At 38.2% G+C, this 14,213-nt stretch overlaps 2 long non-coding RNA genes across 5 annotated transcripts in view; one reads left to right on the top strand and one right to left on the bottom strand.

The window, feature by feature from the left end:
- The window catches only part of LOC311440424, a 64,584-nt gene that overhangs the window by 2,503 nt on the left and 47,868 nt on the right, over window positions 1–14,213 (bottom strand). The window lies entirely within an intron of this gene.
- Window positions 1–14,213, top strand: part of LOC311440425 — a 77,629-nt gene that overhangs the window by 23,967 nt on the left and 39,449 nt on the right. For all 4 annotated transcript variants that reach the window (XR_014695397.1, XR_014695398.1, XR_014695399.1 and 1 more), the window contains exon 3: window positions 13,167–13,297. This is a non-coding gene — a long non-coding RNA (uncharacterized lncRNA). The remainder of the gene's footprint in view (window positions 1–13,166; window positions 13,298–14,213) is intronic.

Below are 14,213 nucleotides of genomic sequence, written 5' to 3'. Positions count from 1 at the left end.
CATTTCTTTTAGTACTTATTCCTATGCTCTTATTCCTTGCTTCCCTCTGTCACTTCATATTTCAGTATGAGGTCTTGCCCGGCTGATACCTGGCAGTAGGATGGGGTGTAGGGGAAGGAGAGTAGCCGTGTAGAGCTTATGACTGGGTGGATTGCATCTTAAAAATAATTACTTTCACAGGTTGTTATTATTCCCTCCCAACCCCGTAATGGGAAAACCTCAGTATTTCCTTGGTTACCTAGCCTCTGTTGAAGAGGGCTGAAACTTGTAAGTACAAAAACACACACACACAAAATTACTCCTGAGCTCCAGCCATCATTCCTGATGTGTGCAGGTTATGCAGGGTAAAAATGCTTTCATCTTCTGTCATCTGGTTTTAATTTAATTTTTTTTTTTTTAAATCCCTTACTGGGCTTAGCTAGCTATTACAAATGCCAGCTTTATTTTAAGTTTTATTTCAGATCTGCAGGCTTATGTGAACATTCAGATTGGATGTGTGTTTTTTTATTTAAGGTTAGTAGGTCATAAATAAACCAAAGCACTTTCCTTGCTATGAGCAATAGGGTCATGGTGTACATGAAATATCGCTTTAAAAAAAATTGGAACCTAACGTGAATTGACAGAGGTACATGAGGAAGTAGTTCGTTGTGTCGCTGTAAAGGCCATAGGGATTTGGACTGCCAGAGCTGCCTGTTTTAGGAATAGATTAGATATCCTGTCTGATGACCTGTACTTAATTTAAGTGACTGCCTTTGCCAGCACCTTCCAGAGGGCAACTGTGTGAAGTAGAGCATCTCATCTTCAGTCCTTTTGCTCCTCTTGATGGCCTGACCTAAATTGAAGATATGGGTGTTGTGCTGCACAATTACTTCACTAGCTACATGAGCTGCATCTTCAGTTCTAATCAGTTAGCTTTTTCTATTTTGACCTTGGTATCTTGAATCAAAAGACAAATCTTCAATGTCATTATACTGGTTAATAATGGCAGCTAGGTTTTGGTTCTACACTATGCCCATGTTTAACAGCTGCTTTTTGTGAAACACTGAATTCCCCCTCTGCTTAGAAATCATGGCTGGAGCTGTGAAGTGCTACTCTGCCATGCTTGTTGCCCCACCTCTTCCTTTTTCTTCCTTCTCCTTCCCCTATGTTAGTAGCTGCTTTAATATTTTTAAGTCTTATTGCTAGTCCAGCAGTGCAGTCCTTTAGGAACAAATACTTAGGTGAACAAAAAGATCTCAGGTTTGTTTGTTTGTTTTTCTTATTTTAGATAAGTTCCCTAATGTTGCATTAAAATAGTCTGTATCAACATAATTATATGGTAGGTACTCTGCCTAGTTTATAACATTTCTTTCTTTTGTTGGCATGGAATTATTACTGGAAATTGGAATTAAGACTTTTTGAAGGAAAATACTCATTGGTATCTAAAGAGGACAGCAGAACGATAGTGTTAATACTTCTATTGCAGCGTTATCATCTCATGCATACAATTGTTGGCTACTTCCACTTTCCAGTTGCCCTCTCCCACAGTCTGTCAACAGTCTTCCAGTTATACACTTGGGCAGGAAGAAATGCAATGCATGGATGTATTTTCAATTGTTGCAAAAGTGAATTCCAGTGGTATTTTCTAAAAATGGCACACACATGGGATCAGACACAGTGTAAACTGACACATTGATATCAGTGGCATCTGCCTTTACACCAGCTGGCAAATGAACTGATGCTTATTTGAAAAAAATGAAGTAGAATGATCACTCATCAGTTTTCTACATTTTGCTTTTTTTGTGATCGTCTTTATTAAACTCTTCTCAAATGCTAAATCTTAATGTTGTATCAACATTTTACCTGTGGTAAATTAACAATGACACTAAATCTTACTGTGCATTGACAGTGTGCTTCCACCAAGAAGAATTAAATCCATCTGACCTGTTATTAGAGATTCCAAGTTATTCTTGTATGTCTTTGAATTATATGCTGAAGGTGAAGATTGTTCTTCCATAAAGAGGAAGGTCTTCACCTGACAAAATGAAAAGTGTTTGTTTCTTCTGTGGTCTTGAAGACGGCAAGAAGAGAATCCATTAAGCTTCACTGTAATCTAAGACTCGTACTATAAACGCTAGCTGCAGTTGTTTCTATGCTGCGTTGGAGTATAGCATCAGCTCTTACTTAGGCGGTAATTCTAAAGGCCATGTTTTTCAAGAAATCCAACCAGACAATCACAATGTTTTTGCATTGCTGTCAATCTACAGAATTGTGGTAACATCTTCATAAACCTCTGCTGAAAAAAGATGTTTTAGGGAGTATTTCGCCATTTCTGGAGAAAAGTAGCAGCTGTATAATGTCTTGAAGCACAAGTTCATGCCAGCCAGAGACAGGAGAGAAAACTGTGGCTGCTCTGTTTAAATTCTGTATTCTGCAGGGCTGCTCTTCTGTACATAATGGTATAGAGAAATATAAAGTTATGCAGAATTATCCTGGTTCTCCCCCGTGGAAGGAGGGAGGGAGGAGGCGGGGGAATCCATCTTGGCACACCAAAAGCATTTTCAGAGGAGAAATAATCCCATAACTGTTCTTAAACCAAACTAAAAGTTGTATGATATGCATACCTATCACAATGCCCTCTTGGAGTTCTGCTGGTCCAGAAAGCAGTACATCTCCAAGCCTGCTAGTTCATATATTTGTAGCCTTTGACTAAGTATTTAGTAAGTCTGTTATCCAGAAACTGACTGTGCTTTTGAAATAAAATCCATCAAATAACATTACATGTTTACAGCAGACTGAAGTGGGATGCTGATTAGCCAAGCTAATTTAGGAACAGAGCAAATGTGAGGAGCAGCAGTGATATTAGTCAATCAAATATTTGATTGCATTTCCAGAAATAATTTAGTTTGTTTTGCCCATTGGAATTTTACCCGATTAGTATTTTTGTTAAATTTTGGTACTAACAACATTGCCAAAGCAAAATTTTATGTTTTTTAAAAAAAAAGAAAATACCCAAGACAACATGGGCTTTTTGCTTACTGCATTAAACTTACTGTACCTCAATCAAAATAAATTGTTCTTATTTATCAAATCATAGCTATGCTCATATGTTCTAAGCGCTTATATCTGAGCAATTAAGTCTGCCTCTGCAATTTAAATGAGCGTTACTTCATATTGTTAGTTCTGGTGGGGGAAATAAAATACACTTTCAAACATACAGGATTGCCACTCTAGACCTATAAGCTTTGCTTTTTATTTAAAGCCAAGAAATTGTTGAACATATTCTCATACTGCCTGTAGTTTCCCAGTCTTCTTGGACAACAATTCTCGACTCTTTAATACTGGAACACGTTACTATTTATGGAAGATATGCACATATTTAAGTGTCCATAAATCATATGCAAACATCTGTTTTTAAAATCACTATATGGACTATGCTAACTGTTTTTTACATTAATAGCCATGAAGTAGTGCTCACCTACCGATATTAGCTTAAACTTCAATATTTTAGCAAACAGTAACATAACTTTTCAGGCAATGTAAGTCAAACAGTAGAAATTGCAAACAGTCTGGCATAAAGTTCTCTGTGGCCTGTACCCAAAAATGTCTAACAGAAGTTGTAGGATAGATGGAGTAAATATTAAGAGCAACATGATCAACTTGGCTAAAACACAAGAGGTTCTGTTAGTAATTCACTGTGCTACTTACTGCCTTTGAAGGGGATTTCTTACCCTCCCCCTGCTTGTGAAAGCCCTAAACAGGCACCCTTTTCTTATTTGATGAATCTGGATTGTATGTAGAGATCTACATTTTTGTCTTGGTACTATGATATATTTTCCATGTGATCCTGCAGGCAAGATTTGAAGGCCAATAACTGTTAAGTTGTGCTCTGAAAACATATGGTATGTGTGGAAACCAAGACTGCATACAAGTTAAAATGTAAGCTGTGGGAAAGACAATATTGTATGATAGGATGGGTGCTAGATAAAAAGTCAGGAGCTTTTGTGTTCCAGTTTTCTTTTCTCTTCAGTCTCAATGTTACTTATTTTTTTTTTTTTTTTTTTTACATCAAGTCTTTTTCAGTTATAAATAGATTTTTATTTTTATTTATTTTTTTTTCAGGATTTGTCCTCCATAGCTTTTATTTCAAGCATGAATTTGGTTGTTGTAGGTAGCATGACTGGGTTGACTAGCTGAGTTTTGCTATCTGCTGCTTTGTCTCTATTTAATCTGCAGGAAGGGAGACAATAGTTTCAGGCTGGATTTATAAATGTCAGTATGGCAACTGAATTACCATAGGATGAACGTCTAAAAAAATGGAAGTAAGCATTCAGTAATACTAAAAGTTGATTCCCACTGTAGTCAACTATTAAACAATAGATTACAGTCTTTTAACTGCGGAAAATGGATGATTACTTTTAACTTACCTTGGTCCTTGCCTACTAAACCTCCTGATTTTAAAGTAAAAACAAAACAACAAAATCTCTACTTCAGAGCAGATGAATGTAGATACCAGCCTTAGGTTTTAAGGACTATTTCAGTACAGTATGTGTTTTTTTAGGTTCTTCACAGTGATTATGAAATACATATATTCAGAAAAACGTGACTGGGACTCTTAAAACATTGTTTTATTTGTGCTTTAAATTTTTTTAAATTGTTATTGAAAAAGGTGCTGCTTGAGTGCAGTTAGCTTAGGGATTCTCCATGTGCCTGTATTTCGCTCAGCCAGAGCAGAGTGCAGTTCCAACTGGCTTTAATATCCCATCCCCCCTCTCTTCTGAGTCGCCATAGGAATGGACTGTGAGAATTACCAAATTCAAATAATTATGGTCCTGCCGCACAAAGTTTCTTTTGATCAAGAGCAAGTCATTTGAACCCTAATGTTTAGTGGGTAATACTTACAGCCTCATAAAAGTGTAGTGATGGCTGATATCTTATAGTGCTTTGAACATGTGAAGTGCTATATAAACAATATAGGGCTATTGCACACAACTGAAGCCATTAGCATTTGAGGCACCCTGCCCCAGGCCTTTAGAGGGGGAATCACATCCTCACTGGAAGAGAGGCACCTTTTTGGGTTCTGCACCTCCACTTTTGGTTTAAGCTTCAGGAACTTCATAGGTGGTAGCATGTAGGTAGCTATGAAAACAAAAACAAAAACCCAACATACAAAATAGTGTTCATTACACAGTACTGGAAGTGAACTAAGGGTGGACAACTTTCAGTTAGAGTTATGATCCTGAAAATGCAAGGATAGTAAATCACTGCCTGAACACAGTATCTCCATTGCTGTGAATGTTTTGGTATTCTTGTGTTGTTTTTTTTTTTTTTCTTTGTGAAAGTTCTGTATGCAAACCTATTTGTTGCTGACAAACTCAGTGTTTTCCATGTTTAGTGTAAAATCTTTCCACATTTAGTGTAAAAAGGATGAGAGTTTGTGCTTCAAATTATTTCCTAAGAATATCATCATACTTTACAGAAGTTAGACCACAAATTCAAAAGTGTCTTGCACGTGTCATGGGTGCATGTGCATAACTGCTGGTGACATTGATTTGAGATAGGAAAACAGAGGGGCACTTGCTAAACAGCTAGCGTAACATCTGTCTGTTAACTGGATGTACTACTCAGATTGGAACAGCATTTTCATAGGATTGGTGGACTGCCCAATTTGCTTCATTTTGACTCCCCATCACGCATTCTGTATGCCCTGATAAACAAAGGCTGCTGCGTAGGACCCTCAAGATATGCATAGCTTGCAGTCACTACAATGTGCATTCTGGGGCAGTGGAAGGGGTCATGGCTATCTTCAGGGAGAAGAGGAAATTCCTTAATCTTTTTATGCAAGTCATTGCTCCAGTTTAAAGAAGCAAAACTGTTTTTGGCCCACAGTTGATTAAAAAACACACTTTTTGCCTTTCGATGGTGTAACTTACTTTCAACAGTAGAGACCATTCTTAAAAAATTGCATTTTGTGCTTGCTTGTATATTTTAGTGTTGAGCTAAGCTTTTAGGCATGTTAAATGATGTAAACAAGTTTGGGATTTTTGTTACTGTTATCTAGGAACAACCATTCAGAACAAATATGCTATTGACTGAACCCTACAAAGCTCTGAACACAGCATAACCTCAGACTTTGAAGGACAGGGCACGCAGTTTAAATGTTTAGCATAGCAAAATCCATTGCAGTACAATTACTTGTACTAGATCCAATGGTTTACTGCATAGGCAAAGCATAATCCCACGTGTTCATGGAGCAAACTCGCAGTTCATTTACTGTTCTTTTTCATAAGACCAATGCAAACAAATGCCCCGGCAAAGGTATTTTTAAGTAACATGTATTTGTCTAAAGAAATTCCCCAATGAAAAGATACAGGAACTGTTAATAAAACCTTGTTTTGTTGTTGTTAAAAAACAGTGCACCCTTAATGTCTTTAATTTGTCTGTATCTGTGTGCTGTCCCACCATCCTCCTCCTTGTCCCTGTTGAGTTCAGCTGCCTTTTGAAAAGCACTTTGTGCTCCAGTGACCACTTTAAACTTTCTATTGACAAAATTAAACTGGACTCCTAATTTATTTTTCCAAAAGAAAGTGTGAGTTGAAAGTGGTCATTGGCCCAAAAAGCATTAAAACCAAAAAGATAATTTTATTAGGAAGAAGAGAGAGTGATGTTTAGCCTCATTTTCTGTCCTTCAATTCCTTTCTTCTGCTAATTTCTTACATTCTCCTTGCTTTCTCCCATTTCTCAGGAAATTGCAGTTCCTACACCCCTAAAATTTCCCTTTTGCAGCCCCACAGAGTGAGGTTTCCCTTTTTGCAGCCATCTGCTGCAGGAAGGCAGGGCAGGACAGGAGGGAAAAAAAAAAAAAAAAGCTGGAACAAAAAAGCAAGTGTTTGGGACCTCAGCTGAAACTAGTTTATGGATCCAAATTCTATCTCTTAAAACTGTGGGAGATGGACTAGGAGATTGGCAATAAAGTAAATGAGCAAATGGGATGAGGGAAAGCATGTATAGCCAAAGGAAGCGAGGATTATTAAAACATTCCCTTTGTTTCACATATGCTTGTGTGTTTTTAAAATATGGGTAAACATGTAATACAGACAGTTGAATGTGATGGAAGAAAGGGGAATGTCTCTTCCTTTTGGAGACTTAAGGGGATCAGATTTGTACTTCAGTAACACTTAAAAGGCCCTAACATAACCAAAATGTTTTTCTGCACAACTGGGTCTCACTCTTCTGTAGTACCCAGCCTGTAATGGATGGATGGCATGTCCAAAAAGATTCTACTGCAGTCAGCATCTTTGCTGAAAGTGTGTCTGGTGTAGAGATCAGCTTTTGCTATCTCAGTAATCACTCATAATCAAAAAAATCATAATCTAAACGACCCTAGGTGACACTGGCTGTTCTGAGAGTTTTTTGATCAATGGATTTATAAAACCTTTCTTCTTTAGGTACCTAACAAGTTTCATGGCAATGGTACTTGAGGATTTTGTGTTTCACAGGTTTGTGTTGCCAAAAGGTGCTTTATTGGTATTTTTCTTTAGAAAAACTGGGCTGGAATTCCATGCAGTGGGAGGACTACATCACTTAAGTCCTATGTAAACTCTATACTCTGAAAATACACCTAATGCAGAGACATTATGCTGGCTTTTAACAGATAGGGTGAATTTCATTCTCAGTGAATGACCCAGGTGCTAAAAAGCTATGGCTGAAAGTGCTAGGTTAAAAGCACAAGTCAGCTAGCTACATAAATATTACATGGCTACATCTTTAATGGGTTCCTGTCGTAGACTTGCTTTGTTTAAAGATTTCCATAACCCTGCTGATTTATTGCATCTTTTCTAGAAGTATGCTGTTAGCAGGAAACTCAGTTGAAGCACTTTCAATCATGTTTGAGGATCATTATACTTTCACTTGAATAACTAATTAGTTGCAAGAAATTAACCACTGCTGTTTAGCACAAAAACACTTCCAAGAAGGACTTTCATTTTTGTTGTGGAAAATGACCCCAGGCACTTGAGGAGGGGGCAGAAAGGAGAAATAACGATCCAGCTGTCTTTTAATATAACTTTTGTTTTCAATTCAACCTGATAACAAGCAGGCAGCATAGCTGTCTGAATAGGGCACTACGTTTGCACTCGCGATAAATGTTTTAATCTTTCCTGTCCTGTGAATCTCAGGGCTGACCTCATCCCGTTGCTTGAAACTGGTTTAAGGTTCCAAATGCTGTCCCTTAAGGCAGTGGGACACAGGATACAAGACTGACAAAGAAATAAATAGGATGGAAGGAAGAAATACGGCCAAAGAGAGGTTATAACCAGTCTGTTCATGTCTCTGGAACTTATTTTTCTTCTGAAATGTGGATCATGCTTTAACTGGCATATAAGGGTCTATGTATCTTGCATAACAGATCAGTATTATAATGCGCTGTTCACAGCATCACGGATAGAAGGCATAGCGAAGGGAGGAAGGAGAACAAAGACCGGTTGTAATGCTTAGTGTTTTGCCACAATTCTAGGGCACAAACTGCAAGGAAATTAAGGACGTAGTTATTTCCCTGAACTGTTTCCACACATTTGGGAGGAATCTAGACCTCAGAAACTGAGTGAGAAATCCTGGTTTTTTTTTTTTTTTTTTTTTTTTTGGTGGAGCTTAAATTTCTTCCAAACTATTTGAGTAATCTGTATATAAAACCAAATATTTTTAAACTGTAAAATTGAAAGTGAAATTATGATGCATATACAAATCAGTTTTCTTCTTTCACTCATCTCCATCTGTTGCAGAGGTCTGTGAAGTCCTCAGGAATTTAGGGAAAGAAGCAATATAAGGGCAAAGGGTGGGGAAGTTTATTGGTATTTCTTGTTCTCCCCTTCTCTCTACATGCACTTGCAAGAAAGTTGAGTCTTCAATAAGTGTATCTGAGATGTGGTGATACAGAAATGCTGGGAAGTAGTGTAAAAAGGGAGTGAATGGGCTACTGTAGTCATGACAAATTCCTGCTGAATATCAAACAAGAAAAACAAAAAGGGAGGGGGAGTGCTACCACTTTCTTATGATAGCTTCATCACTTTTACCCTTTCCCTTTGTCTTCCTTCCAATGCTTTTTCTCAAGCACCTATTTTGGGCAGTGTACCTGAAGGTTATAGGTATCAGAAGCTCATTCAGCTGTTTATGATTATGTTGGTTACTTGTATAGTGTAGGTGAAAATATCTGAAAATATTTACATAAGCCCAGTACTAGCTGGGAGTGCTTTTTCTTTCCTTCTTGCTGGGTTTGCAATTTATTTTATTGGCATGTGGTAATACAGTAGAGACAGGAAGGTCATGGCTGACTTGTGTGGAGGGGTTGCATAGGGGCAAGTCAGGAAATCTAACTTCACATGGAAGAAAACAGCAGAGATTTCTTCTAGAAACAGGGTGTGAATGATGCCATCGCATCTTCAATCAAACTCCTGGTAGTGTTTTTTGAGGAGTTATGGAGCAAACAATTTCAGATTAGGCACACTGCCACTAAAACAGATCGGCACAAACTGGCAGCCAAAAGCTTGTATGTGTGCACGTGTGTGTTTGCACACATGCAAGCTGCTCTGCTTCAGGATATTTGCACATGAGAGCTCACTAGGAAAAGGGAAGGGAGATGTGCTTAGTGAAGGTTATTTTCTAGTTTCTAGAGGTTATCTTTAAACCTCATGCAGGGAGTTTGGAAAGTATCAAGGGGCTCTTAAAGATCCATTTCCTTGACACTCAGTGATATTTCTGCTAAAACTTCCAGTCCTTTCTCCTGTGCTTCACTACAAAGTGCAATCTGAATGCAGGAATGGCATAGAAATGTGTTGAATTCAGTGTGATGTATCTTTCAAATGAACGCTACAGTACAGTAGTCTAAGGTTCCTTGGTTCTCATACCTGTTGCTTGTACATACTCTGTAGATACTTGCAACTTACAGTAATTCCAACTGAATAACGTAACTGAATATAACATCAGTAGGCATTGCTGTGTTAATAGATGCCTCACTTTCCCTTCTTCATGAATGTGCTCTGATTTACTTCCATTACCTAATTTTGTTTCACTTGCTCTTCCATTTTGGTCTGTAATTGTTCAATGAGCTTAATGTGCTCCAATTCACAGGTTCTGTATTTAAGAGTTGTTTCCAACTTCAGTTTGGCCTGCAGTTCAGATTGGGCTCTTCAAACTCCCTTCCCCTTGGATACTCTTGCCACACACCAAATACTGACTTTCTGATGTTCAGACATCAGGTGTCCCTGTGCTGTGAAAATGTATGGTCTGTCATACTCTTGTATAATCAAAAGAGGTGGAGGCTGAGTAGTCTAAAAAGAATCACGTATCTAGGAAAAAGAATGTAAGACTCCTCTTTAAATGAAAATCTTTGAAATACAGTTAAAACAAATAGCCATGTCTGCCTAGCATTCAAACTTAAGTTACTGGAAGAAACCGAAAACCACAAAAGCTGATAATAAATGAATCAACAGCAGGATAACTTTAGGCATTTTTACCGCAAAAAGAAAGTGAGTCTGGACTGAGTAAGCTGTGCCAAGATATTGAGGGAGATGCAGAGAATTATCACTTGAAGTGGACTAGAGGGAAAAGCATACATGTATGTTCCATTCCTTCCACTAGGAATCTCAGCTATACTGGTTTTGTGTAAACTTAAGTAACAAACTTAACTAGCTTTCTGTAGTTTTGCATGAATATAGTTGAAAAGATAAGGTATCTGAGGAAGTGGGCTGGGTTAGTCGCATGCTGGAGAAACCTCACCTTCATTGGGCCTGTGCTGTGTAACCCAAATGGGGATGGATCAGCTCCACAAGCAGATGCCAGGCACTCAGTTACTTTAGACAAATGAAAAGAGTTTCATTACGTGTATTGCAAAAAGGCTCTGAACTGCAGAAAGTGTGCTTGCTTACTTGATGTGGTCCAGTATAATTTCTTGCCCTTCCCCAGCTCTCTCCCCTCTCTGAGGACATAAACTAACCTTGTTGGTCTTCCCTTCATGTTTCTCAAAGTGAAAGTCTGTAAACTTGTTTTTTATGTGTGGACGTAAATAAGTTTATGCAATATTTTAGTGTGCAAGAATAACAGAAGTGTGCACATCCGTACAATTGGTTCCTTTTTGACATTCAGCAAAATGTGGCTGCTTTTCTCAAATGATCAGCAGATTTCAACACCCTGTTGTGGTGATTGGCTGGGACTTCTGTAGTTCAGAAGTCCAAAGTGTAGTGAAAGAGTGGAAATTCACCATCTGTATGATGAGACAGACTTGCTAGAGTTTTACAGTTCTGAGTGGAAGTGGGGATAGTTATACTGGTAATAAATAAATAAATTTATTTTGTGAGACACAGAATAATCTGCAAAAATTAAGAACTAGCAGTCTTTCTTGCATTAAGGTTTCTTTGTGCCTAAAGTGTTTGTTATATATTATAGATGTTTGTCAGAGATGTGTAGTCAGAAGTTGAATTATGAACTTTGTCTGCATTCCCTTGGCTTTGGCGCTTTGCCCAGGTTTTTTCCCCCACACCATTTAAAGGGGGGGAAAAAAAAAAAAGGTAATTTGGGGTCTTAGGATCTACTCATTCTTTTTTTTTTTTTGTGTGCGCGCTTATTTTGAGCCTTTGTATAACATAAGTATCAACTATTCAATCAGCATCTTTGAAAAGAGGCTGCCAGATTCCTCATGCAGAAAAGCTAAACGATGCCAGGAATCAGTCACTCTGTGCTAAATATTGCTGCTGGCTCCTCTCCCTGTCTCTCAGACTCTGTAGAAGTATAATCCACTGCTCTTCAGTGAAACGATGGCAGGATTTAAATAAAAAAAAAAGCTATCTGAAGTTGCTGTTACATAACAAACACCTTGCCATCCTGCATTGTTAAGGATTTGAACTTGTCTCAAGTGGTATTGAGGTCTTTTTTTTTGCTTTTTTTTTTTTTTTGGTATCTTATTGCATGCCATGCCTTTATGCTTAGCTACTGTTGTATTTGACATTCTGTGCTTCATTTGCCAGGACTTATGTTTAGTGAATTTGGAAATTCTATTTTAAACAAGTGTTTTGCTGCCAGTCAAGTCTAAGTATCCCCACCAAACCGCCTTGCACGTGCACACAACGCCAACCGCACGATACCTACAAAGCACTTCGACTGCACCCTGTTTCCACCACAGAGATGATATCAGCACAGTTAGCATACTGAAAACTAAAATGGTGTAATACTAAAACTAAAAGCAAAGATAATGTGCCAACAAATCTTCTCTGCAAGTGAATGTCTCTTCATGGCATTTCCAATTTTTATAGAATCCAGGGACCCTCCCAAAAGTATTGAGACATTTGATGGTATACAAAATAATAGAATAAGTTTTCTAATCATGCTTATTATAAGCAGATAATTGTTAGTAGTCACTTAGAACAACTATTATGAAAAAACCCGACCATTACAAAAGCAGCACAGTGTAACCCTGATCAAGCTGTGTTATTTTGCTTAAATGCGTTCCACAGCTAGCCTAGGTGCTTAACTAGCACCAAGTATATAAATTAAAACCCTATCCAGTGCTTGTTTTTGACCATGGATGTGCCCAAAGCCCTGGGTCATCACAGTATCTGTCAGACGAATTCCCTGGTGCCTAGGCCAGGCTCGCCTTGGCCTCACTTCAGCACAGTTTGTGCAGCTGGCTGCAGGCACGTGCAGCTTGCTGCCCCTATGCTGTCGACTCCTGCAAGTAGCTGGTCATTTGAGCAAACCTTAAAGACAAGGGAGGTGGTTGTCTCAGTTACCATGCTGTAGCTGAGTACATTCTCTGTTGCCAAATGAATACTTAATTGCTGTTTGCAAAGTGTAAAAGTTTATGGAGGAGGCATTTGAGCATACCCTGTAGTGGGTATGGGGTAGACTTGTTTTCAGAATCTCATTGGTGAAGTTGGAATTTGAATCCTGGTCCTCCATGACTTGGACGTGCCCTTCATTCCTTGAGAGGGAGGCAGCAAAAAGTGCCTACTCTTTTTCCAGTTAGGAGGAGAGTGAGTTCCTGGTCCTATTGCCACAATGGCAGGAGGCAGCAACATTAAATCTAAAGTTTCAAGGCTACAGTTCTAGACCTGTGACTCTCCTGCTCCCGTGCCTACCTCTTCTTGTCCTCGACTAAGTGACTAATATATTCTTTGGATGTTCTGCTTTCCTCTTAGGCCGAATTTAGTATTTATCCTTATGCTGAAGTGGCAGCTCCTGGGTGACACTTGACGTGGCACAGCCAAGGAAATCGTACACGGGATGTGTTCGCTCCAGCTGAATAGTTCTCCAGGAGGATGTCTAGCAGGTAAATCAGAGCCACAGTCTGTCTCCATTATCAAACAAATTTGCTTTAGGTGCTAATTCTACACATCTGATGTATGAATCATACATATTTTGTGTGTGACCTTACTGGCTGAAAATGTTAGCATCTGAATTTGAAGGTCTGAAAAGGGTTTTTAGTATCTAGATTAGCTTTTAGCCAAACCACACTGAAAGCTAACCTCAGAAGATAAATATATATATATATATATATATATATATATATATATATGGAACTACAGAGTTAATTTCTACATGTTACTCTGCTAGCAAGTAGTTGGATGGCCTAGATGAGAAGAGAAAGCACACTATCTTACAAATTCTTCTCTGGAGTTAAACTGATGGGAAATAGCTCTGGGATAAATTTTTTGTTAGTGGGAGCAACATATAGCCTTCAAAAAATCATTCTTCTGTGTTCTTCCCCCCCCCCCCCCCCCCCCCCAAAAAAAAAAAAAAAAGTCTTTAACCTTTGGTTTTACTAATGTTATAAACCACCTTCTACATATGGGACTCTTAAGCCTTGCAAATCTGCAGAGTTGAACCTTAAAAAGTGTTTTGCAGTTTTCTACTATTCTGAGTGCCATGTAATTGGCATAAGTCTATCTTAAAAAGGATTTTTCCTTTTAAGAAAAGGATGCTTTTGAATAGGCTGCTGAAGGAGTTAACTGTGTTTTAACCTTCCTTATGTTTACCTCAAGTATGTTGTCAGGTTTATTTATTACTGAAACTCCATGCTGATATTTCTTGGACTTATTGGCTCATTTGGAAGATCCAAGTAATTTAAAATGATCTAGTTACTCCTCTCTAGATGTCTTTGGGGATACTTGGAAAAAATAGTTGTAAGAAAGTGCTATAGTAGGAAGCTTGCTGACTTCCTTTTGATTTTTCATTTATTAATTTGA

This window comes from Aythya ferina, assembly GCF_964211825.1.
Source record: "Aythya ferina genome assembly, chromosome: 8".
Classification (NCBI taxonomy): Eukaryota; Metazoa; Chordata; class Aves; order Anseriformes; family Anatidae; genus Aythya; species Aythya ferina.
The sequence above is the reverse complement of the archived record's forward strand: the minus strand, read 5'-3'. Positions and strand labels throughout refer to the sequence as shown.